The sequence below is a fragment of the Pituophis catenifer genome, unplaced genomic scaffold (assembly GCF_029215685.1).
Source record: "Pituophis catenifer annectens isolate HBS135680 unplaced genomic scaffold, rPitCat1.0.hap2 SCAF_5, whole genome shotgun sequence".
In the NCBI taxonomy this organism is placed as follows: Eukaryota; Metazoa; Chordata; class Lepidosauria; order Squamata; family Colubridae; genus Pituophis; species Pituophis catenifer.
The window spans coordinates 23,003,606-23,031,175 of record NW_027256885.1 but is presented as its reverse complement, the minus strand read 5'-3'; the positions used below and the strand labels follow the sequence as shown (position 1 = coordinate 23,031,175).

At 44.3% G+C, this 27,570-nt stretch overlaps 1 protein-coding gene across 1 annotated transcript in view; it reads left to right on the top strand.

The window, feature by feature from the left end:
• The first annotated feature begins 11,520 nt into the window (after nt 1–11,520).
• SEPTIN7 (septin 7) overlaps nt 11,521–27,570 on the top strand; it is a 469,639-nt gene continuing 453,589 nt past the window's right edge. Inside the window, exon 1 of the mRNA XM_070944651.1 lies at nt 11,521–11,728. The gene's annotated coding sequence lies outside the window, so the exon portion shown is untranslated. The remainder of the gene's footprint in view (nt 11,729–27,570) is intronic.

The following is a 27,570-nucleotide window of genomic DNA, read 5'->3' as shown; positions in this document are numbered from 1 at the left end:
AGAATTTGTGCATGAGGGGTTAAGAAGGATGGTTTTTACATTCTAGGAAGGCAGGAGAATGGTTGTGCATGAACACTTATTGTCAGCCTCCGCTCTTTCATTGCTTACTTGCTCGGCTGCCATGAAACGGGGGGAGGGCGGAGCTATTGGAATTCTTGGGAGGGGGAAGCGAGCTGGAGGAGAAGGAAAGTGAAACTTTGCTGCAGCGTTTTCTTTGAAGCTGATAATGTCTCAAGGTCAACGGTCGTGGCATAGCAAGAGGATGACACTGTCAGACGTTTGCACCCACATGACCCCTGGAGAACCTGTGGATTGGATGATTTACGCTGGACAGTTGGGGGGGATGCTTTCTATATGTGATTTTCGCACCTTTGCTTCAGACCTTGCTTTGCTTTGGTTGCATTCAGTTCTCACTCAGTAAAAGTACCTTTCTCTATGAAAATGGAGTCGGGGTTTTTCTTTCTTGAGTGCTGAAAGGAGGCATGCCTTACATAAAGCAAGGTCTCTTTTTAACAGCCATCCTGGAAAACTACCGAGGGGGATGAACAAACAATGTCTGATCAAGACAGCGACCAGGACCAGATGGGAGCTGCTGGCTCAACAGCTTCATCACTCCACCTGGGGCGGGAGGGGGAAGCCTCGGACTGGATGGCTAATTTACAGCTGGAAGAAGAATTGGAGCAAGCCAGATGGTCGCTGGGAGTGGGGAGGCTACCGGAGCTGGAGAAGACCCCCCACGGAGTAACAAGCACCAGACCCTGAAAGGGAGAATCTGCCTGGATGCAGGAGCAGAAAGAAAACCTCCTGGTCACACAAGCCCTGCAACTTCTGAAATAAACTGAGGAGAGCCGTAGAAGCCGGGACAGGTATGCCTACCCTGCTGAGAAAGGGGGGGAAAGCCCCAGGGATGAACCAGAGGCTGCTGCTTGTGGGGGAGAGAGAGAGCAAGTTGGGGAAGGAACAGCTCAAGCCTCTGGAACTCAGGCAGGTGATGCAACAGCCCAGGGCTCCCCAGCAAGACAGGCACCACCCCAGAGGCAAAGAAAGCCAAAATTTTCCCCAATATCAGAAAAGTTCGGAGGAGATCCGAAAAAATTGGGATTTTTCCTGACCCAAGTGTGGAACCATATGCAGGACTGGGGGGAGGACTTCCTCTCAGATGCCGCATGAGTGAGGTGCATTACCAAAGCCCTAGAGGGAGTAGCAGCTGAATGGATGGTGGGACTCCACAATAATAACTCTCCCTTGCTGAGAAATTATAATCAATTTATGAGAGCCCTCAGAACGCGGTTTGAGGACCCCTTAGCCGAGCGGAAAGTGAGAATCAGAATGAAGGGCATTCACCAGGGCCGGAGATCGGTGGCGGAGTACACCCAGGAGTTCCACGAGTTGGCACCCTACATGAGACGGTGGTCAGAAGTGGCCCTACTAGAGAATTATAAAGATGGGTTGAATGAGGACATCTACAAAGATTGCCGTTCACGGGGGGCCCCTGAAGAACTGCAGAGCTGGTACGTGTTGGCAGCAGACATGGAGATCGACCTGGCCCGAAGCCGGCTCCGTGGTGGGCGCACTTGGGATCAGCCACCCTCCTCATTCCACAAGGGGGTGCCAAGGGCAGCAGTGGAGAAAGCAGGGCCCAAGTCAAAATCCTCCGTGTGTTTCAAATGTGGGAAGAAGGGGCACCGAGCCGCTGAGTGCTTCTCCAAGCCAGCGCCAAAGGCAACCTCTACCAGAGGAAGGAAGGCTGATAAAACACCCACGAAAGCCCGCGAGACCGCCCTGAAAGGAGAATTCATTGAGTTCGCTCCCCTGAAACAGGGTGAGTTGGGAACTCCGACCATCGCTGACGACAGCGAGACCGACACCGATTCCGATGACGACCTGGTGAGTCACAAAGGGGGCCCCATGACCATCCCAGTAGAACTAAGGGTACCATCCACCAGGGCCCATGGCCAGATGCCAGCCCTCCTAGATTCTGGATGCACCAGGTGCGTAATCAGCCCAGACGTGGTTGAAAAGATGGGTCTAAGACTAAAAGCGATGAAAAGGCCCATCGCATTCTGTCAGCTAGACGGATCACTGGCAGGAGGGGGCCCAGCCCATTTTGTGACCGAGCCAATTGAGATGCAAAGGGGGGATCACCTGGAGACTCTTAGCTTTATTGTGGCCCCGGGCATGGAACGGCCCCTCATACTTGGTCTGCCTTGACTCTGTAAATGGAACCCGCGCATAAACTGGAGAACGGGAGTTCTGCACATCCGCTCCAAAAAAGCAGGGGAGGAACCCCACATCGTGTACGGAGTGGGAAAGGAGGGGGCGGCAACGGCAACAGACCACATTGAGGGGGAGGAAAAGATCTCAAAGGACTATTGGGACCTCTGGGAGGTGTTCAGCGAGAAGGCATCAGACGTTCTGACCCCCCACCGGCCAACTGACTGTACCATTGAAATACTTCCTGGAGTAAAACTCCCTAAGCCAAAAATCTACCCCATGACCCCCCGGGAGCTGGGGGAACTACGAGACTTTATTGACAAAAACCTAAAACGGGGGTTTATCCAACCAGCTAGGCCGCGGGTGGCAGCACCGGTACTTTTCTGGGAGGAGGAGGATGGGTCTTTTCGCTTGGTGGTTCACTACAAAAACCTTAACGCCATTTGCGTGGAAAATGTCTACCCCCTGCCGCTCATGAAGGACATGCTAGCCCACCTAGGCAAGGGGAAAATTTTCACCAAACTGGATTTACGGGAGGCCTATTATAGAGTTCGGATTAAGGAAGGGGATGAATGGAAAACGGCTTTTAACTGCCCGCTGGGATGTTTCCAGTTTCGGGTGTTCCCTTTCGGACTGCAAGGAGTCCCTGCTGTGTTCATGCAATTAATTAAGTGCTGCATGAACACCTGTACAAGGGGGTGGTCTACTTGGATGACATTCTTATCTACACCGAGAACATGGACGACCATGTAAAGTTGGTGAGGACCGTCCTGAAAAAACTTAGGGCTGCTGAACTGTATGCCAATGTCAGGTTTCGGTGCTGTCTTGAATAAACTTCATTCTCAAGCGCAAACTCTCTAATGAATCATTTTTATTTTAAGAATAGCAGAATCCGACATTTCTGATTCAAATTGCAGCCAAACTGGCCCCTCCTTCCAACCCCCTCCTCTTCCGCTCTCCAACCCCAATGTCCCATTGGCCATCATGCAGATCCATCTCTACATCCCGGCACGTTCTTTTCACAGGAATGTAGCCCCCATCCTCGTCTCCCAGGAAACACTATCTGTAACATACAAAAACTAGGTAAAAGTTCATCTCAGCAATAAATCAAGCTTCTGCTCTCTCTGCTTCATCTTGTTATGTCAGCGCTGGAAGAGAGCCTAATTTGGAACGCTGACAGCCAAGCTATCAAAGTGTGAATTCCACCAAAACAAAATTGACTATCTGGGGTACTGCATCTCACATGAGGGAATAGAAATGGATCTGGAAAAGGTCCGGGCAGTTTTGGAATGGGCCCCACCATGCACCCGCAAACAACTACAGAGCTTCCTGGGATTTGCTAACTTCTATAGACAGTTCATCCCCTCGTTCGCCAAAATCGCACTACCAATTACAAATCTTCTGAAAACAAAAGGAGAAATGAAACCAAAGCCCTCCCGGCCTCTCGAATGGACTATGGACTGTCAGGTGGCGTTTGAGAAACTAAAACGGCTGTTTGCTGCCGAACTGGTCCTTAAACATCCTGACATGGAAGCCCCTTTTGTTGTACAGGCTGACGCCAGCAACATAACCGTAGGGGCAGTGTTACTACAAGCGAACGCAGAAGGAAAGCTGCAACCCTGTGCCTATACCTCTCGTAAGCTAATGGAGACCGAGAGGAGATGGGCCATATGGGAGGAGGCGGCTTTTGCAGTTCGTTGGGCACTGTTAACGTGAAGACAATTCCTTGAAGGAGCTAAGCACCCGTTTGAGGTGTGGACTGACCACAAAAACTTGGAAGCATTGAAAACACCACATAAACTGTCCCCAAAACAAGTCCACTAGGCTCAACACTTCAAATGATTTAATTTCTTCCTGCGCTACCTTCCTGGAGGGAAGAACTTCATGGCAGATGACCTTTCTAGACTGCCGCAATACAATAGTTGTTAGGAGGTGATTCGGCCGATCATCCCCTCAATACAACTGGCAGCACCAGTAGTTACTAGAGCCCAGGCAAAAGCAGATCCAACTTTGTCGGACAACTTGACTAAGCAGCTACGAGAAGGTCTAAAGACCGACGAGTGGTTTCTCACCCATTCAAATGAGTGTACACTTCGAGAAGGACTTGCTTGGGTGGGAGCCAAGCTGTATGTTCCCGCCAGTCTGAGAGCGAGAGTTTTACAGCACACCCATGATGCCAAAGTTGCCGGGCATTTTGGGTTTGTGAAAACGTTACATCTAGTTAAGCGGCAGTTCTGGTGGCCCGCACTCAAGAAGGACATAGAGACATATGTGGCCAGCTGTCCCGTGTGTGCTTCAGCCAAGAGACCTCCTGGAAAGCCACCCGGACTGCTTCAGAGTGTTGCCAGACCCATGGAAGGAAATTTCCATGGATTTCATTGTAGAAGTGCCCGAAAGTGGGGGGGAAACACAGTTATTTGGGTGGTTATTGATTTGTTTTCTAAACAAGTGCATTTCATCCCATGTCCCAAGATCCCTTCTGCAAAAACACTTGCAAAAATGTTTGTCCAACATGTATACAGGTTACATGGAGCTCCAGAACGTATAATTTTGGATAGAGGAGTTCAATTTACCTCCCATTTTTGGAAAGAGTTCCTAGGGTTGATAGGCTCCACCCAAGGTTTAAGTTCCGCCCACCACCCCCAGACTAATGGGGCTTGTGAGAGAACCAATTCCGTATTAGAACAATATCTGAGATGCTACATAAATTATCAGCAAGATAACTGGGCAGATTTACTGCCGTTTGCAGAGGTGGCCTATAACAACTCCATACATAGCAGCACAGGGTTTACCCCTTTCAAGGTGGCCTCTGGCCAAGATTTTGTGCCCATTCCAGAGTTGCCTCAGGAAAATCCACAAATCCCCTCCTTGGTTGATTGGATCGAACAGTTACGTGGCACTTGGTCAGTAACTCGAAAGGCACTGGATGAAGCACATCAGGCTCATAAAGCCCAAGCCGATAAAAAGGGGGCTCAAGCATGAAATTATAAAGTTGGTGATATGGTTTACCTCTCCACCAAATACTTGCAAACTACCCAAAAGTAAAAAAAGCTTGGACCCAAGTATGTGGGTCCTTTTCCGGTAGTTCGGATCATTAACCCAGTCACAGTACAATTGGAGTTACCAAAAAATTTGCAGCGAATTCATCCGGTGTTTCATGTCAGTTTGCTAAAACCGGAGCATTCGTCCCCTTTATGTCCAGACCAAGAACCTCCTCCTGTCCCCATACTAATTGAAGGGGAACAGCATTTTGAGGTCAAGGAAATCTTAGACTCTAGAAAGCATCGTGGTAAGGTGCAGTATTTGGTGGCCTGGAAACATTTCCCATTATCTAAGGCTGAATGGGTGAATAAACGAGATGTTCGAGCTCCAAAGAAAGTACAATTGTTTCACTCCAAATATCCTGATAAACCTTAATCTGATTTTATGTCATGCTTTATTTCTGTGATCATCTGTTTTATGTCATTTTCTTGTAGGAATAATGTCTCTTCTGCAGGAGGGCCCAATGTCAGCCTCCACTCTTTCATTGCTTACTTGCTCAACTGCCATGAAACAGGGGGAGCTATTGGAATTCTTGGGAGGGGGGAAGCGAGCTGGAGGAGAAGGAAAGTGAAACTTTGCTGCATTTTCTTTGAAGCTGATAACGTCTCAAGGTCAACGGTCGTGGCATAGCAAGAGGATGACACTGTCAGACGTTTGCACCCACATGACCCCTGGAGAACCTGTGGATTGGATGATTTATGCTGGACAGTTGGGGGGGATGCTTTCTATATGTGATTTTCGCACCTTTGCTTCAGACCTTGCTTTGCTTTGGTTGCATTCAGTTCTCACTCAGTAAAAGTACCTTTCTCTATGAAAATGGAGTCAGGGTTTTTCTTTCTTGAGTGCTGAAAGGAGGCATGCCTGACACTTATGAACACACACACACACATGACAATTGTGTACATTTATTGCAGAGGAGATGGGAGCATGTGAGTTGCAGAGTACTGCAGAAGATGCCAGACCTAGCTGAGGGGCGTAATGCAAAGCCAAAGCAGTGCCAGATGTACTTAGATTGTGCTGTTTGTAAGGAGGTAAAATCCAGGGTGTATCCTGTGAGTAGGAAAAGCTTGAGGCAAACAAACAGTTATACCTAGGAGACCTGAAAGGTATAATAAAGGTATATAATAAAGGTATATAATAAAGGTGTAATAAAGGTATAATAAATACCTCCTGAGCAGTTCACTGCAAGTGGGGTTAGAGTAGGTAGCATTCGTAATGAACCCCATAAGTACCAAGATATATGGTCATTGCCTAAGGAAAAACAAGATAAATGGAGGAAGTTACAGAGAATGTCAGGCAGACAGATAAACCAAACTGAGGAAACTGAGCTAGTGAAAAGAGAAAGTGAAGGTATTCAGCCAAGAGATGGTGAACAGGATGTAAGGAAAAATGAGACAGAGTCATTAGAAAATGAAATTAGGAGCAGTTCCAGCAGTAGTAGTAATGGTGCTAGTAGTGTTTGTAACAGTGAGAGTAGAAACCAAAGCGGGAGGCATGTACATAATAGAGATAGAAAGCATCATGAATATGTTAAAGCATTCAGCTGTTCAGCTTTAAATGGAAGGAGTGTCAGGGTAATGATGATTTAATAGCTGACCAGCTGCTGTAATGTTGTAATACTGTAATGCTGTAATACTGAAATGATGATGCAATGAGAATGAGTCAGCAGGGTTATTTAACTTATCACTTTAAGAGGCTGCCACTGATAGCCTCCCACCGGCCAGTATGCTCCCACAGAGGGACTCCTCAGGGTGCCGTCGGCCAGGCAATGTTGGCTGGCGACCCCCAGGGGGAGGGCCTTCTCTGTGGCAGCACCTGTCCTTTAGAACAACCTGCCCCCGGAGATACGTAGGATCCCAGATCTCCGTGCTTTTCACCGTGCCCTTAAAACTTTTTTATTTCATCAAGCCGGGCTGGCTTGACCGCCCCCCCCTTAGATATTTTTAATTATTAATTGATTTTAGTTGGGGTGTTTTAAATTTTATATTGGGCCAAAACTTGTTTAATTTCTTTTAAATTAATCTTAAATTTTGTATGTGATGTTTTTATTTTTGGCTGTTCACCGCCCTGAGTCCAGTAGGAGAAGGGCGGTATAAAAATCTAATAAAATAAAATAAATAAATAAAATATATATATGAGAGGCCGTCAGGGAGGTCTCTCTCTCCGTGTGTGCTTCTGTGTTATAGCTGATGATTGCCTGAATTTGCCTAGTACGTGTATGTATATATTCCTTGTAGATAAACCACTATTTAAAAGACAAACCTGTTTACTGTACTTTGCTCATGGGTTGTCTCAAAATAGTCACACTGTGCACACTCTGACAAAGGGGCAGGAAGCCCTGCCATGCCCAGCAAGTGGGGGGAGAAGAGACAGCAAGAGGAGCCACATCTCGCTCCACGCGCCCCAATGAAAGGCAGCAGCAGCCCGGCTGCTTCCCTTCCCCGCCCTCTCTGGTGCTGGAAGTCAAGTGTCAGCCATGCGCCCAGCCGCCCATTCATCCCTCACTCTCCGTGTGTGTCTCTGGGCTCAGCCAGTGCCACAGTCCACCACACAGGCCGGGAGCCGCCCTGCCATCCTCCACGGGTTTGAGAGCCGCTGAGGAAAGGTGGTGATGACCCTGTGGGCCTCCCTCTCTCTCTCCTCCTTCCACTCTGAGGGAGTGAAGGCACCACTTCAGCAAAGGAGCGAGTCACTTCCTTACCCCAGCCTTGGCTTTCCTCCCTCCCCTCTCCTGCTCGCACACACAGGGCCCCGGCACGGGAGCCCGGGCATGGGAGGGGCGCCATGGAAAGAGGCAGAGCGGGTGGGCACGTCAAACCTGAGGCATCGGGGATTCCAGCAGAACCCATGGATGCTGCCCCACAAGTGCCCCCAAAGAGAGAGAGGACGCGGATGCTCCCAGCACCAGAGGCGGAATCAGTGGGTCTGGTTTGGGGGGAGGAAGTTTTCCTTGGACTTTGGAATTGGGAGTAGCCAGGAATGCGGAAGGACCAATGAGAATTCTCCCTTCTGCCACATCATCAAAAGAGGGAGGGAGGGAAAGGAGGAAGACAGGAAGGAGGGAGGGAAGGAAGGGAGAGAGGGAGAAAGGACAGAAGAGGGAGGGAGGGAGAGAGGGAGGGAGAGAGGAAAGAAAGAAAATGGATGGAAACTAATCTAGGAGAGAAGCAACCTAGAACTGACGAGAAACTTCCTAACAGTGAGGGCAATTAACCAGTGGAACAGCTTCCCTCTCGAAGTTGTGATGCTCCATCACTGGAGGTTTTTAAGAAAAGACTGGACAGCCACGTGTTTGGAATGGTGTAGTATCTGCTACTTGAGCAGAGGCAGAGGGTTGGACTAGAAAACCTCTGAGTTCCCTTCCAGCCCTAGGATCCTATAATTCTAAATGCTGGAGAGAAGACACCATGTTTTCTGCTTGCTTAGTTGGGGAGGGGGGCATAATTTGTTTTCCAAACAATGCTTTAACCGCCATTGATGGAAGGATTGCCCATAAACAGTGCTACTATGGGTTCGGCTCAAGAAATAAGCAGTCGGCAAAATAAACCCAGATAACAAGGTCCATCACAGTCTTGGTTGAAGGAAAGCAAGGAAAAGACACAGGAGTATCACTGCCTGTTAGAAAGGGGAGAATGAGAATTAGAATCAGAATAGAGCTGGAAGGGACCACCAGGAGACCATCTACCATTCCAGACAAATGGCTGTCCAGTCTTTTCTTTAAAGTCTCCAGTGATGGAGCACCCACAACTTCTGGAGGCCAGCTGTTCCACTGGTCAATTGTCCTGTTAGGAGGTTTCTCCTTAATTCCAGGTTGCTTCTCTCCTTGTGTAGTTTCCATCCGTTGCTTCTTGTCCTGCCCTCTGATGCTTTGGAGAATAGGTTGGCCTCCTCTTTTCTGTGACAGCCCCTCAAGTATTAGAAGACTGCTATCATGTCATCTCTGGTCCTTCTTTTCATTAAACTAGACATACCCAATTCCTGTAACCGTTCTTCCTATGTTTTAGCCAAAACATATGAAACAAAACGGAGACGCAGCGCCTTCAATCACGTCACTCAGGTGAAAACTACTGTTTCCCTGAAAATAAGACCGGGTCTTTTGAAAAGACACATTAGGAGGGATGTCTTACTTTACAGCAGGTGGCGGGGGCAGGGAGAGGCCTGCGCATAAGGCAGCAGCCCAGGGCCAAAGCGCTGGCAGAGCACCAGAGGGTTGTGGAGGGTGTTGAAGCAAGCGGACCTTTCCTGGCCAGAGCAGGAATGCTACTGCGTTTAAGTGCCGGGACATGCTGGCCTTCCCTCCGGTGGGCCTGGGCAACTGCTGGAGAGAGTTGGGCGTTTCAGTGCCTGGCACCCAGATGCCCTTGCTTTCCCCAAGCATTTCTTTGCTAACCTGATTTCCAGCTCCGTCACGTTTCTCCGTTGCATTTCTTGCCGTCGTGTGCAAGGAAACAAAAGTTTGTGGGACTAAAAAAAAAGTTCAATCAATTCCAACTTCGCGCTGCACTGCAATGGAGAAACGGGAAAGAGAGCGGCCAGCACGAGAGTAAAGTAGGATGTAAAGTGAGATTTGGATATAAGAGTGAAATTATATGGGGTTGGCTTGGATGATCTCTAAAGGTCCCTTGACTTGTTATTGTAAGAGACAGTTGCTGAGTTCAAAAAGTCAAACCGCAGAGTTAGCTAACTTTCTTCCATGTCAAAATGCAGAACTAAAAACCACATGGGTCAGCATGAATCAGCTTTTCTGCCCATCAACAAGGGGCCTAGCCACTAGGACTGATTTCACATATTTCCGTGTTTTGCTGTTTTGGAGACTATAAGAATGTGTGTTTTAAACAGAACCTTGTTCAGATGTTAGATGGTTATATTTCTGTCTGAACCTTTTGTCCAAAATAAAGCTTTTCTTGAGCTCGAAGTCTAAGTCCTTTGATTTTCTGCAACAAGGGAAGGAGGAGGAGCAGGGAGAAGAAGGAAAGGGCAGAGAATCGGTTGTTAAATTATTTGAATCCCGCCACTGGATTCACCTTCATTCTTGACAGATAGAACATGAAATAATAATAGAATAATAAGAGTTAGAAGGGACCTTGGAGGTCTTCTAGTCCAACCCTCTGCCCAAACAGGAAACTCTGTAACATTTCAGACAGATAGTTGTCCATTTTCTTCTCCAGTGTTGGAGCACCCACAACTTCTAGAGGCAAAACGTTCTACTGATTAATTGTCCTCGCTGTCAGGCAGTTTCTCCTTAGTTGTAGGCTGGATCTGTCTTTGGTAATCTTCCACCCGTTACTTATCAGGCCCTCGGATGCAGAAATATATTCAGCGATATTTCCCCATGGCCTTTAACAATGATAGAGCTTCTGATGTCCGTCCTTCATTGGAAAAGTTGAGATACATCTAGAGATCTTTCTGTCCTGGAAGTAGCCCATGTTGAACTCCGAGTTTACGGTGGCTACCAATTTGAAAAGAGTCTTCTCCACCTCACCCTCTCCGGGTGAAGAGGAGGAGGGGGTTCTCGGCGGCAGCCCCAGCCTCACTGCGGAAGCACTTGCAGGCAAGGACCAGAGCTTCAGCCGGCAAAGATCCTCCGCGCTCTCTCATCACGCACAGCACGGCGGCTGTCTCCATGGCAACCGGACCAGGCCGCTCTAACGCGCAAGGGACTATGGGAACTTCTCCCGCCTCGCCTGCCGGGACTCCAAAATCAATTTTCCACCCATCACGAAACGCCGCCCTTCCCTCTCAGCTACAGCTATAATTCCCTCATCATTAACTTCTCTGAGAAATTGTTCGCACTTCTTGCGGGGCTTGGAGGCCTAACCCTTGAAAGCTTCGCAAGTGGACGGCTGCTCGCAAACGGCTCCTACCTCGCAAGCAAATTAGCTCTTGAGCAGTAACAGTGGCACCCATCTTTGAAGTGGGCAAAAATTTTTTTTTCTCCTGTCGCCGCTTTTCTTAGTGGAAACCGTAACCAGTCCAATTTAAAACTTATCTACACAATAGCAATTTCTCTCTCTTTCTCTAGTCAGGAGGGTTAAAAAGTTCACAGATTATTTTCATAAATAGGTATCAAATTTGACGATGGAGATAAATGCCCGAAATAAAGATGGAGGAATGTGCCTTAGTGGTTTGGAGGGAAAAGAGAAGGAAGAAAAATGACGACGGCCAAGATTAAAACAAGCTAGGGTGGAAATTCTCGCGACATCTCTGACGAGGCCGGGACCAGGAGTGAGCGGAGTTTCCCTGCCCCTTTGGCCTCGTAATACGTGTGCGTAGGCGTCATTAGGCTCTTTGGCGGTTCCGCAGTGAAGTCAGCGTTGGGTGGGGGAATTTTGGAGAATCGGTGGGGCAGTGGGAGTACTAGCAGAAGCACCACCACCACAAGGTGAGGGAGCGGGTGATTTCGATCCTTGGCGCCACGACTGAATGGAAACAACGTCAGCAAGACTAGCTACAGCCGTCGCAAGCACCATGGGTGAGTCTCCATTCCGGGCTCTTTTTAGGTGCTGGGGAAAGGCGGGAGTGGAAACGCCGGCTTGGGCGGGGTCGGTAACAGCTGGAATAGCGGGTCTCAGGCCAGTTCAGGCACCTTCAGCCTCTTTCTTCCCTCGTGCTGCTCCGTGGCGAGGAAAGTTGAAACGGTGGCTGTGCCTCAGTCATCCGCGCTTGCTGCTCGCCGTTTGCGAAGGCTCGCGACCAACCAGCAGTTAACCGAAACCGCATTTCTTCCTTCTCTGTCCCTCTGCTTTCGGTTGAGTGAGGTCAAGCTAAGGGGACGACCAAAGCTGGTCACATTGCCCTTTTGAATTCTCGGTTGAAGCTCCTTTCCTTTCCGAAGCGAAAAGTCTCCCTCCGTCTCCCCTTTTCTTCGACGCCTTTCACTTATTTATCAGTTTCTCCTCCCTGATCCCCATTCAAATTCATTTTCCCCTTATCCACCCATATCCCTTTTATTTTTTCTACTGTGTTTTCGTTGAAGGCTTCGAGTTCTCTCAACCTTGAAGGAGAGAATTACTGGCTGCAGTCTCCCGGCGCGGGCACTTTTTTCCTGCGTCTTAATTTAAAGCGAGTACTTTCTGACTCCCCCTCGTTTTTAACGCAGGAAATTTAAACGCTCGAAAAGAGAATCCACTCCCTTCGTCCTGTTTCTTTTTCTTTGCATCCGTTCTCCCAATCCAACTCTTTTTACTCTCCTAGTTTGGGATGGATGGAATTTGTTAATAATGGAAAGCACCTTAGAAAGTTGGGTTGGTAACAGAAGGTTGTGAGGTATCAAGAAATCCCAAAACACGAAAAAGGGCCAAAATGAAGGTATACTTGGCAGCATCAACAAATTGGACACATTGCTGTTTTCTTTCTAGTTACTCTTCTATAAATTAAAGTTGTTGCAGTTTGCAAGAACTACATTTGGATGGGAAACTCTCTTAATTATATTTGTGAGTGCATGTGATTTCGGTTGTTTGATCATACAGGTAGTCCTCCACTTATGACCACAAGTGGGCCTGGAATCCTGGTCAGTCAGCAAAGCGGTTGTTAAGTGAAATGCTTCGTGACCTCTTCACTCAACAACCATAATCCTGGACTCCTTCCCCAAGATGGTATGCTGAACAGCTAATTTTGCCACCAAAGCTGGTTACAGGTAGTCCTCGACTTACAACAGTTCATTTAGTGACTGTTCAAAGTTACAGTGGCACTGAAAAAAGTGACTTTTGACTATTTTTCACAATTGAGGCAAGAAGGATCCTAAAATGGGGCAAAATTCACTTAAACGTCTCACTTAACAGAAATTTTGGGCTCAATTGTAAGTTGAGGACTACCTGTATTTGGTGGCTCTGCTCCCTGTTTTTTTTTTTTTTTTTTAAGAAATTAGGAAGGACCCAAGATGACCTTCAGATGATTGTGTACCCACAGAGAGGAGAGAGTCTTGATGGCCTCAATCCTCTGTAAGGAGCAATTGGAAGGTCTGGTCTCTTGCCACCTTTTCCCTTCAGTTGCTCATTTTTGTTAAGTACGCCTGGGTTTTAATTGCACTTTTTGAAGCTTTACAATTTCTTGATTTATGACTAGTTGACTTCTGACCTATTTTATAACCCCTTGCTCTGGACTTATTTCGCTGATAAAGAAATAAAGGGAGACTAGTATAGATCTATTTCAAGCTATTTAGCTCTCATCAGCTAGCCATACCCTTACTTGGATTCGAACTTGGGCTGCTTGCATGTTAGGCAGTTGTATTAACCTCTGAGCCACAAGTTCTCCTCCCTTCATCATCTTGAGCCAGGGGAGAGATTAAGTGTTTCTCTATCGAGACACCTGGTCTACCCCAGCATGTGGGAGGGAGCATATATATATATGTGGGCTCCCTCCCACATGCTGGGGTAGACTAGGTGTCTCAATAGAAAAACTTAATATACACTGCTCAAAAAAATAAAGGGAACACAAGCAGAAGACATCCGAGATCTGAATGAATGAAATAGCCTTATTAAATACTTTGTTCGTTACATACAGTAGTTTTGTGTTCCCTTTAGTTGTTTGAGCAGTGTATAAACTACTGTATGTAAAGAACAAAGTATTTAATAAGGCTATTTCATTCATTCAGATCTCTGATGTCTTCTGCTTGTGTTCCCTTTATTTTTTTGAGCAGTATATATAATAGGCAGTGAAAGTAATCTGATTGGATTTACATTTACACAGGATTATATTACAAATTTTGCTCTTCCTAGCTTTTTTTTTTTTATCCTTGATATTTGTCTCTTAATTTTTTAAAAAAATTTATAAACTTTATTAAAACACATATAAAACACATATAAAAACATTTACAAAACATACAACATATAAGTAAATTTCCCTTTTAAAGCAATATTTCATAGTGATTCTTCAACTAATGCGATTGTAATTATTCCCCTTATTCTTAGCCTAGTAGTTTTTTCTTTTCCCTTTTCACCCCCCCCTGCTTTTCTTCCCCCCCCCTTTAGGATTAACCCTTTAACAATCTTTATATTCGGATTACACCATTTTTTTTGGATTTCCCTATTCCTGTTTATTTGCCCATAGGAAGTTATTTATATACATATTTACATCTTTATTCTATCCTTTTTATATCTATGTTACTTTAGTAGAGGCGTTGTGCCATTGGTACCATTTGTCCCATACTCTGTAGTACTCTGTCTCTTCTTTTTCTTTAATCTCTAGTTAGTCTATCCATTTCAGCGCATTGTGCGATTTTATCTATTAACTCTTCCGTTGGGATTTTTTCCTGTTTCCAATTCTTTGCGTACGTTATCTGAGCTGCCGTTAGGATATGTATCATCAGGTATTTTATATCTTTAGGATATGTTTTTGTAAAGATTCCTAGCAGGAAACTTTCTGGTTTCTTCTCTATTTGTAACTTTGTTATTTGTTCCAGCCATTTCTTAATATTAGACCAGCGGTTCTCAACCTGGGGGTCGCGACCCCTTTGGGGGTCGAACAGCCATTTCCCAGGGGTCGCCAAAGCCCTCTCTCACCCCCCCCCCCGCCTTCACTCACCCTCTGCCTCTGCTGGATCGCCCAGTCGCCGTTCGCTTACCCCGCCCACTCCCAATCTATTGCTGCTCCGGAGTCCCAGCTGATGGCTAGAGGGAAAAAAACTTTAAATTCTTGCCGCGGGGCTTCAAAGAGCTAGCTGCAAAGAGGTAAATTCCTGGAGCAAGTTTTTTTCCCCCTAGCTATACTGAAAAGAGAAAGCGAAAGCAGGGTCTTAGCTGCAACGTGACAAAATGAGGCAGAGAGGTTTCTTTTTCTTTTTCCTCACCAAAAAAGGTAGGTACAAAACTGCAAACAATGGGATATTTAGGGCAAGAGGTTGTTCAAGATTTTAAAACACAAAAGAAAAAAAGCTCTATTTAACTAGGGAATTGTAATAATTGAGATACTATTAATTGTATATTGTGTTGAAAGCAGAAATGGTTAAGTTGTGGTTTGGAGGAATATATGGGGGAAATTATTTGGTTTATTATTATTGGTAAATATAATTAATTGATTTGTAAGAAATTGGATTGCATGGAAATAATTGGAATATTCATGTTCAGATTGATAAATATACAAAAAAGATAGTTATATAACTAATTGATTTATATTAAAATGTTGAATTTGTATTAACTGTATTACATAATTAACCAATGTGAGGATGGATATAAAAATAGATGACAATGCAAAGGGGTATAATATAGAATAGAAGGGAAAAATTGAATTTGATTAAGATTAGAGATGAGGATGAAGGGTAATATTGGTTTTTTTAAAAAATAGTTGAGGAATAAATATGGTAAAAAGGAAATATAGAAATTGTAAATTTAATTGAAATGACTAAATACTGTGTTGGAAGAAATATCCTTCTGGGTTCTGCTCCAAGTGGGGAAAAAGACACTGGAAACATGGAGACTGTTTGGAAAGATGTTTTAATAGTGGACAGGATCACATGGCTTGATGGGGCCCATTGTGTTAGTTTCTGTTGCTATTGTGTTGCAAATGTCCTTTGACAAAGGATTGACTTTCTGCCTCTGGCCCATTAACAAAGGATGGGGGGCAGGAAAGTGGGAGCTGCTTTGTCTGTAAAATATGCTTCTCCATTTCTCATCCAGGGAAATATAATATTCTGCCTTTTTAATATTTCCCAAAATATTTCATTCTTCTAGGAAAGGGGTGGCTGCTAACCTCCTACAACTGTTTAAATTTGTGGACCGGCCAAATACTCTGTTCAAAGAAAATATGTTGTATGTTTGTATGTGTGTTTCTAATTATTGCTATTTATTCCTATTTGTTCTCTTTTATTCTTTAAAGTTTAACAATTCATTCTTTATCTTAATATCTTTATATTTGTTTGGGGTTGACTTTCTTCCCTTTCATCTTTTTTATTGTACAGCAATCTTTCTCCTCAAACCTACCACCTTTGTCTTTTCTTTCTTACTTACTTTCTCTTCCCCCCCTCTTCTTCTTCTCCCTACTTCCTCTTTCTCCTTCTCCTCCTCTCTTCCTCCCTCTCTTACCTTCACTCCTATTCTAATTTCCCTTCCCTTCCTTCATCCCTCTCTATTGCTGTATCCTTTTATGCATATGGACTACTCAGAGGGCTGAAAAAGTTATTTTTGACTGGTCCTCGCACTTTTGACCAGTCCTCGAACTTACGACTGTCCTCACATTTTACGTTTTTGCCCTATCTTGTCACCATGGTGAAGAGAAGCAGTTGTGAAATGAGTGACATGGTTGTTAAGAATGCTACAATGGGCATAAATGATGACCAGTCATAACTGCGAAGACCGGTCAAAAGTGCGAGGACCTGTCAGAAATGACTTTTTTTCAGCCCTCTGAGTAGTCCCTATACACATAGCCATGGCCACCCGGTCACATGACCAGCTAGCCACGCCCAATCGGTCACATGACCTCCAAGCCACGCCCACAAAATAAGCCACGCCCACAGAACCGGTAGTAAAAGAAATTTAGAACCCACCCCTGGTTGGGGGTCACCACAACATGAGGAACTGTATTAAAGGGTCGCGGCATTAGGAAGGTTGAGAACCACTGTATTAGACCAAAATTTCTTTGCTGCCGGGCATGTCCACCATAGATGGTAAAAGGTACCCTGTGATTTTTTACATTTCCAACATAATGAACTGTTTTTCGGATGAATTTTTGCCAATCTTGTGGGCGACATATGCCACCTATAAAACATCTTCAGCTGGTTTTCCTTATATGCCACCGCTAATGTTAATTTTGTATTAATTTGCCATAATTCTTTCCACTTCTCCAAGTCTATTGTATATTTAAAATTTTGCATCCATTTGATCATCGTACTCTTCACTATTTCCTCCTCCATCTTGTATCGCAGTAAAAATTTATAAATTTTGCTAATTTCTCTTCTGAGTCTATTATAATTTTATCTAGTTCTTGTTTCTCTCTGTAAATTTCATATGTTTTATATGTTCCTTATATTTGGATTGGATCTGTGTAAAAGTCCACCAGTCGACTTCTCTATTTAGGTCTATTTCCAATTGTTGTTTGGTTTTCAATTTCCCTTGATGATCAATTAAGTCTTTGTATCTAATTATGTTTTTAGGTTCTGTTAAGTTTGGGTGTCTTACCGCTTCTGATGGTGATAGCCAAATCGGAATTTTTGTATACTGTTGTTTTTTGATTTTAAGCCAAATTAGTAGTAATGTATTCCTAATTGTGTGTCTTTTAAAATAAATATGTGTTTTATATCTTTCATCCCATAAAAAGGAGTGCCAACCCGCTTGTAGTTCATGGCCTTCGATTGTTAATATCCTGCTGTTTTTTTATTCCATCCAATCCTTTACCCATAATAGCACCGCCGCTTGATAATAGAATTCCCAATCCGGGAGTGCTGTTCCTCCTCTATCTTTTGAATCTTGAAGTAGCTGAAGTTTAATTCGTGGTTGCTTCCCCTGCCATATGAATTTAGAAATAATCTTATTCAATGTTTCAAAGAATTTTTTCTTTAGTTTTATGGGAGCGACCTGAAATAAATATAATAGTTTTGGTAGGATGTTCATTTTAATAGTGGAGATTCTTCCCATTAGTGAGATCTGTAAGTTTCTCCAATTATCCAAATCTTTCTTTATCTGTACTATTAATTTATCGTAATTGTTTTCTTTTATTGACGAGCTTCTTGGTGACAGCCAGATCCCTAAATATTTTATTTTCTTTGTTATTTGAATTTGTGTACTATTCTCCAATTCCTTTTCTTGATTCTTGGTTAGTTTTTTTGCTATTAATTTCGATTTATTTCTATTTATTTTTAGTCCAGCCACCTCTCCAAATTCTTCTATTTGGTGCTACTTCTAATGGTTCCTCTGCTATAAATACAAGGTCATCGGCAAAAGCCTGAACCTTGTATTCTTCTCGTCTTATTTTTAACCCTTTAATTTCTTGATCTTCCCTAATTTTTTTTAACAAGATCTCCAATGTTAAGATGTACAATAGTGGAGACAGTGGGCAGCCTTGTCGAACCCCTTTTGTTATACTGAATTGGTGCCTGATTCTTTCTGCTATAATTATTGCAAATACTTTGTAGTCTGTATTCAATGTTTTTGTTATGGTAGATATTGTTGACATTTTTAATGCTCTTGTAAAGCTTTCCCACACTAGCATATAAGTCTCAATCACTAATTTCCCTTATGGAGATTCCACACTCTGATCACACTGTCATTAATTACTAATCACTTAACATTACTTTGTTATTATCTTACAAGTTTTCACTTCTTACTTTACAGTATTTTCAATCAATCTAGGTTATAATTCATTCACCTTCCCCTTTTTCAAGTTTTATGGATTCACAATACATATATATTTCAAGGTAATAATATAGTTTCCCCCCATGTTTTTCCTTAACTTAGTGATTATCTAGTATATAAAAATACAATTTATTAAATATAAAAGTAAGGGAAAAGTTTTTTTTTTCCTTTTCCTTAGTAGTACTTAACGTTTCTTCTCTGATCTCGTCAGCGGCTGTGATTGTAACTATTCCTGTAGTCCATTCGTATCAGTCTTTCTTCCCCCCGAATCTTAGTCTTTCTTTCTACAATCGCTGCTAACACCACTCTATTTTTGAGTCCCACAGGCACTTCAAAAATCCTTTAAGTTCTTCTTAGCCCTCGCTGTTATTTCGGTTGTACAGTTTATCTCCTTTTCCGGGCCTCTCTTTCTCCACCACCGTCTCTGAGTCCTAGGGTTATCAGTCCTCCAATATTGCCTAGTCACTCCGTGGGTTTCTTCTTCCTCACGCTGTTGTTTTTAATGTCTTATTGCACTTCTATTTAGTCCGCCGCCGATAATCCATCAGTTTTGCACCCACTTCTCCTTGTAATTCGCCTATTCTGTCTGGGGCTCCTCCGCTCAACCACTCGAAACTGCAATCACTCTTGGCTTCACTCTAGGCGGCCGCCATCGCTCCTATCCGCCCTGAGGCCGACTTCCTCTCCACCAGCTTAAAGAGGTTCGTCTCGTATTCCCTCCAACGCTAGCGCTGCGCCCCGTGGCTTCAAGATTTCCCCTTTTATTTCCCGATCTTTACGGGATCGGGAAAACTCTCAAAGATCTTCTAATAGAGAGATTTGGAGTTCCAGAAACGGCAGCCCCGTTTCCTTACCGCCTTCATGATGACGTCACCGCCGGAAGTCTCCTGTCTCTTAATTTTTGATGGGAAAATTCTTCTTTAATCCTGGTTGGGGGGGGGGACCTTTCCTTGTGGATGCTGGGCTGCGACTTATCTGCTTCTCTTGTCCTTGAAGAAAGAATGGAGTGTTTCTCATGTCTCTAAAAAGAGATAAGTTTTTGGAAGGCATTTGAAAAAAGAATGCTCTCCAATTTATTTGAAAATATAAACAAAAAATTTGATGGGTCAATAACGGTTGTGCAAACTCAAGATGATATCCAATAGCAGGAAATAACAGTTGGGCTTGATTTGCAAGTTTTTGAATTGGAACCTGACTTGTTGCTGTCAGATTTGAAGAAGGAAATACTTAGTTTGAGAAATATACATCTGCCAGAAAAGATTGAAAGGAATATGAATATAAGAAAGTCTGAGATAATGGAATTGATGAAGGATGGACTGGACTTTCTTGGAAAGAGGAATGCTGTGCTGTTAAGGATAATTTTTCAACAGTGGATGTTGCAGAGAGATTTTACAACAGAGATTTAAAAAAAAACCCACGATCCTGGCTCTCCTGGTAGGAGTTGTTTAAGCAACCAGAGCCTCCTGGTCATGGTGGAGCAGGGAGTGGGCCTGGATCTCTCACCACAGTAGAGAGACCTGGGTCCTTTCCCCATCTTACCAGGGAGAATGATCATGAGAAATGCTTGCTAGCATTTTTCCTTCCCCTATGGAGACTTTCTGAGCCTTCCGGAGGGGAAATCTTTTGGTGTGCTGACGGAATGGACCTGAAATCCAATGTCCCCTCTGCTTGCAGCCTTCCCTGCTGACTTCTCCATTGACTTTCTGGGGAAGCCAGCAGAGAAGATTGTAAATGGCGATCATGTGGTTGTAAATGTGAACATTTACTGAGGGCAGCACAATGTTTTACAATGGTGGGAAGTGCTTTACAGACCATAATCCACCAGTTCCAAGGTTGTTGTGACTGGTCATTAGACCAGTTGTAAGTTAAGGACTACCTCTATAATATGTATTTGTTTCACATTTTAAGAAAATGAAAATGGCAAATTGAGTTTGTGTACAGGTAGTCCTTGACTTAAAACCATTCATTCAACAACCCTTAAAAATTACAATAGTCCTGAAAAAAGTGACTTACATTATGAACTGTACCTGAAGTTATGGCAGCTGCAGTGCCTTTGTAGTCATATGAACAAAATTTGAGTGCTCTGCAAATGGTCTGTCCTCATGACAGACGGCAGGGATGCTGCAGCTGCTCCTACCTGCCTATCCTCCCCCACCTTTCCTGCCCTGCTGTGTCCCTTGAGGCTACCTCCCACCCGGCTGTGTCCCCACAGGCCTTGGACCTGCTTCTGGATCTTGCTCTTGCTTTAGGCCTCACTGGGTCCCACACCTTCAAACCTCTTCCCCACCATTACGCCTTGCTTCACTTTCTTCATCCACATACAGACGGGAGGTTGAACAACTAGCCTCGTGGTGCGACCGGAACAAGCCGTCCCTGGATCCGGCAATATTGGCCAACTACCGTCCTGTCTCCAACCTTCGCTTCATGGTTGTGGAGAGTGTGGTCGCGCGACAGTTCCCACAATTCCTGGAGGAAACATCTTATCTAGATCCGTTCCAGTCAGGTTTCAGGTCTGGGCACAGCACGGAAACGGCATTGGTCGCGTTGGTTGATGATCTCTGGAGGGCTCGGGACAGGGGTTGCTCCTCTGTTCTGGTCCTGTTAGATCTCTCAGCGGCTTTTGATACCATCGACCATGGTATCATGCTGCACCGGCTGGAAGAGTTGGGGGTGGGGGGCACCGTGTTGCGGTGGTTCTCCTCCTTTCTCTCCGACCGGTCGCAGTTTGTGTTGGCAGGGGGGCAGAGGTCGACCTCGAGGCCTCTCATCTGTGGAGTGCCGCAGGGATTGGTCCTCTCGCCCCTTCTGCTCAACATTTATGTAAAGCCGCTGGGCGAGATCATCCGTGGCTTCGGGGTGAGATACCACCAGTACGCTGATGACACCCAGCTGTACATCTCCACCCCAGGCCACCCCAATGATGCCCTTGAAGTGATGTCCCAGTGCCTGGAGGCTGTGCGGATCTGGATGGGGAGGAACAGGCTCAAGCTCAACCCTTCCAAGACTGAGTGGCTGTGGCTTCCGGCATCCCGATATAGTCAGTTGACTCCATCACTGACTATTGGGGGCGAGTCTTTGGCCCCCACAGAAAGGGCTCGCAATCTGGGAGTCCTCCTGGATATGCAGCTGTCCTTGGAGGAACATCTGACAGCTGTAACCAGGGGGACCTTTTGTCAGGTTCGCCTGATCCACCAGTTGCGGCCCTTTCTTGATCGGGATTCCCTGTGCACAGTCACTCATGCCCTCGTCACCTCTCACCTTGACTACTGCAACGGTCTCTACATGGGGCTCCCCTTGAAGAGCACCCGGAGGCTCCAACTGGTCCAGAATGCAGTAGCGCGGGTAGTGACGGGAGCAGCATGGCGCTCCCATGTAACACCGCTCCTGCGCGAGCTGCACTGGCTCCCAATGGTCTTCCGGGTGCGCTTCAAGGTGCTGGTTATCACCTTTAAAGCGCTCCATGGCATAGGGCCTAGCTATCTTTGAGACCGCCTGCTGCTACCGACAACCTCCCATCGTCCCGTGCGCTCCCACAGAGAGGGCCTCCTCAGGGTGCCATCAGCCAATCAATGTAGGCTGGTGACCCCCAGGGGGAGGGCCTTCTCTGTGGGGGCACCTACCCTCTGGAATCAGTTGCCCCCAGAGATAAGGAGAATCCAAGATCTTAGTGCCTTCCACCGTGCCCTTAAAACCCACTTTTTCCAGCAAGCCGGGCTGGCTTAAGAAGAAATTTTAAATGTTTTAATTGGTTTGTATTTTTAATTTTGGGCCAAATTTATATATATTTTAATTGTTTTTTAATATTTGTATTTTATGTTTTTTTAATTCTGGCTGTACACCGCCCTGAGTCCTCAGGGAGAAGGACGGTATATAAATTTAAAATAAATAAAATAAATAAATAAATAAATCTGGAACTGAATACTCTCAAAACTGTAGAAATGGTGGTAGACTTTAGGAGAAACCCTTCCATACTTCCACCTCTCACAATACTAGACAACACAGTATCAACAGTAGAGACCTTCAAATTTCTAGGTTCTACCATATCACAAGATCTAAAATGGACAGCTATCATCAGAAACGTCATCAAAAAAGCACAACAAAGAATGTTCTTTCTGCGCCAACTCAGAAAGCTCAAACTGCCCAAGGAGCTGCTGATCCAGTTCTACAGAGGAATTATTGAGTCTGTCATCTGCACCTCTATAACTCTCTGGTTTGGTTATGCAACCCAACAAGACATACACAGACTTCAGAGGATAATTAGAACTGCAGAAAAAACAATTGCTACCAACCTGCCTTCCATTGAGGACCTGTATACTGCACGAGTCAAAAAGAAGGCTGTGAAAATATTTACAGACCCCTCACATCCTGGACATAAACTGTTTCAACTCCTACCCTCAAAACGACGCTATAGAGCACTGCACATCAGAACAACTAGACACAAGAACAGTTCTTTCCCCGAACGCCATCACTGCTAAACAAATAATTCCCTCAAGACTGTCAAACTATTTACTAAGTCTGCACTACTATTAATCTTCTCATCGTTCCCATCACACATCTCCTCCCACTTATGACTGTATGACTGTAACCTTGTTGCTGGTATCCTTACAATTTATATTGGTATTGTTTCCTGATTGCTTATTTGTACCCTATGACTATCATTGAGTGTTGTACATTATGATTCTTGATGAACGTATCTTTTTTTTTATGTACACTGAGAGCATATGCACCAAGACAAATTCCTTGTGTGTCCAATCACACTTGGCCAATAAAAATTCCATTCCATTCCATTCCATTCCATTCCAAAGATCACCTTTCCCAAGGAGAACCAGCTGATCTGCCACACAGCCTTCATATATGGAGCCCACGTGATGGACTGGCCAGTTCTTTCCCGAAGGAAAAGAGAGTGCTATTTTGGGAGTGGCCACAATTGCAATAAATACGTAAAAGTAAAGGTTTTCCCTGCACATGTGTGCTAGTCGTTTCCGGCTATAGGGGCGGTGCTCATCTCCGTTTCTAAGCTGAAGAGCCAGCACTGTTTGAAGACGTCTCTGTGGTCATGGGGCCGGCATGACTAAACGCTGAAGGCGTACGGAACGCTGTTACCTTCCCACCAAAGTGGTCTCTATTTTTCTACTTGCATTTTTTACGTGCTTTCGAACTGCTAGGTTGGCAGAAGCTGGGACAAGTAACGGGAGCTCACTCCGTTATGTGGCGCTCGGGATTCGAACCGCTGAACTGCCGACCTTCTGATCGACAAGCTCAGCATTTTAGCCACTGAGCCACCACATCCCTCAATTGCAATACAGCTTACTTAACAAAGTTGTTATATGCTTTGTAGGGACACCTCTAACCAGGGTGGATTTGATTTAAATCAAGTCGATTTAAATCATGATTTAAATCATTTAAATCACTAGTAAAAAGGCTTGATTTAAATCAACTCTATTTAAATCATAATTTTTAAAGAGCAACTGTCATCTCTGTTGCACAGCGGCTCCACTGACCCGCTGTTGACTCACCGACAGTCCCAATATTGCAGAATATACAGCCTCATGCTACATAACTAAGCTCCATTTCATGCTGAATAAACTAAATTAATGTATCTTAAATAGAAAACTATTTTTAGATAGATTTTTACTCCAAAAGCATTTTATTAAAAGAAATGTAATAAAAATAAAATCTGATTCAAATTTTAAAAATCCGATTTTTGAATTTTTTTTTTAAATCGACTTTTATCTACCCTGCCTCTAGAGATAACTGGAAAGTCTTATTGGTTTTAGTAGTTTATTCTTACATATTGCAAATTTTGATCTAATCTTGTGAAATAAATGGCATTTCTCTTTACAGTGAATGCACGCTGGATGGCAACAAAACTCTTCATGGTTTTTAGTTTATAGGTTTCAGTTAATATTTTCCATCATAAATGTGTCAACTCGCAAAGCATCCCTGGCCTGCTCTCGAGTTGCCATAGGCAAGGGGGATGGGAAAACAAACTTTGCAGCTGCATCAAGGAGCTGGTATCTCAGTCAAAACAAAGCACATTCCAACTGATAAGCCAAGGTCATCTCTACAGAAAACCACAGTGGCCAGAGGGGAGTGATCTCTACAACCCACGGAATTGCTTTGTTGGAGAATGTGAACACACCTTAGGGTGAGCGGGGGGAAATACGGTCAGAGCTGGGATGTACCCGTATATACTCGAGTATAAACCGACCCGAATATAAGCCGAGGCACCTACTTTTACCACAAAAAACTGGGAAAACTTATTGACTCGAGTATAAGCCTAGGGTGGGAAATGCAGTAGCCACTGGTAAATTTCAAAAATAAAAATAGATACCAATACAATTACATTAATTGAGGCATCAGTAGGTTAAATGTTTTTGAATATTTATTTCAAAGAAAAACAGTAAACTAGCTCTGTAAGTGGAAAAGAGGGTCAACAAAAACAATATGGTATCAACAATAACTTTAAAAGTACAAAAAGACTTCACCACGGAAAACAGATACCCCCCAAAAGAACTGCACTCAAAAGGTACCACGAGACCCAAAACATGCTGGATCACCAAGGGAGTTGACAGTAATTCAGGGTTTGGAGAGTTTGGTATAATATTCCAGAATGTGATGACATGACTATGTTTGCATAGAGCAGCCTGTGTTAGGGCTCATATTATAGACGCTGTGTTACTGCATGCGCTGCATTAATACATACGCTGCCTTACCGCATGTACACAATGCAGCTTGTATAGTTTGAGGCCTAACGCAGGCTGATGATATTCCAGAATGTGATGACATGACTGTTTGCATAGAGCAGCCTGTGTTAAGGCTCATAATATACACTCTGCGTTGTGTACGCACTGTGTTACTGCATGCGCTGCGTTACCGCATATGTATGGGAAGTGCTAACGCAACACATGCAGTAACACAGTGAGTACACAATGCAGCGTGTATATTATGAGCCCTAACACAGGCTGCTCTATGCAAGCATAGTCAACACTGGGTCCAGATAGGGGTTAATAAGAAAATAAAAAATAAAATATAGTAGACTAAGTAATGTAAAGAAACGTACTGTATATCTAAGACCAGAGATATACCGGTATTTGTATTCAGCAATGCTTGGGCAGAGCAAGGGGGTGTGACCAAGCACGGGTAAGACTGTAAAGGCTACGTCATTGGTCACAGCCCTGGAGAAGAGGTTGCAGAAAAAAATGCTTTCAGAAGCCTCTGACGATCAGGCAACTCAGCTGGGATCGCCAGAGGCTTTTAAAGGCATTTTTTTTTCTACAACCTCTTTGGCCGAAGAGGTTGCAGAAAAAATGCTTTCAGAAGCCTCTGACGATCCCAGCTGAGCTGCACGATCATCAGAGGCTTTTTTTTTTTTTTTTTACTTTTAAAAGCATTTTTTCAGCCGAAGAGGTTATAGAAAAAATGCTTTTAAAAGTAAAAAAAAAAGCCTCTGATGAGGTGGGTGGGGTAAGCGAGTGGCGACCGGGCCGGGGACCGGTTCAGGGGCGTGGCCAGCCAATGTTATTACCGGTTCTCTGATCTACTACAAATTTTTACTACAAAGCATTTTTTTCTGCAACCGGGAGCAACCCACCACTGCTGCAGGCTCCCGCAGATGAACGGGAGAGACTGGAGAACACCCGCACTGCACCGGAGAACAGGTAAGTGGGACCCTCACTCGCGTATAAGCCGAGGGGGGCTTTTTCAGCATAAAAAATGTGCTGAAAAACTCGGTTTATACATGAGTATATACGGTAAATTAAGGTCAGAGTTGGCTTCATTTGGTCCATGCTGACACGAAGCTCCTAATAAATAACTGGATTTCTTTTGAAGACTGGTGTGAGGCTCATGATTTAATTAGGGCATCGGTCGGAACCCTGACAAAAGGTGGAGGAAGGAGAGATTTAATCAGAAATGAATAGAGTATGCTGGGGGATAAGTACTCATGTTTTAACAAATTTCATCCATTACAGTGTTAAAATCCCTATTTTTTCAGATGATTGTTGCTGGTATTTTGAGGCACACAGAAATACAGTATATTCCAAGATAATTGTAGAATAATATTTCAAAAATACAGGTAATCGAGTTACGACAGCTCACTTAGTGACCGTTCAAAATTATGCGATAACACCCCAAGTATTTATGACACAGTCCTGAAATTCTGAATGTTGCAGCACCATGGCAGTCATTCACCCGTACAAACGACCACAGAGGCACTGCAACATTCACCCTGCCTATTCCCCCCCTATTAATGGGGTGAAAATTAATTTTTGCAATTTTTTTCAGTGAGGGATTCTAAAAATATGTGTTTTTACACCAAGAATTCAAATCTGTTATTTTTGCAATTGCACAGCGTTTAGCTTGGTATGGTAAATCCACGTCTGATCATATACCCCACAAAAGTCTCTTGTAACCCAAATACTGTTAACTTTATCTTCTCAAAATTACACCTTGTGCTACAAAAATTAAAGTTTTTTCTTCATAAATCTTATCTAGCCAAGCAAAAAATAATCCATGCAATGGACTTTAGAATATGGAATTATATGGTTGGAAAAGAGATATAAATGATTAATTTTATAACTGTGTAAAAATTTGAATGGCAAGAATATGGTTATAGGAATGAACTTTTTTTTATAGTGGTTTGGATGACGATTAAGATAAAAGAAACTGTTGGGTTTTTTGCTGTTTGTCCCCGCCGGACTCTCCTTCAGGATCGTCGAACCCACTGCCTGTAAGAGCCGCCTTTTTCAGCGGAATGGCGGCTCGAAAAAACTCCGTTTCCATTAGGAAACGGAGATAGAGCCGGCTGGGGTGGGTAGAGTCCTCTGCCTAATCCCAAAAGTTTTTTATTTACTTTTGGGAGGGAGCGGAAGAGACTCCCCGTATCCCCAGCCGATGCTCCGGGCTCTGGGAGATCTCTGCTACACGCAGAGCTAGGGGGCAAAAGCAAGCCTGCAAATCTGTTAAATTAATTAAAGAAGACGTGAGCTGGACCTCTGATCCTGAAGCGCAAGTATTCTTATTTTAGAAA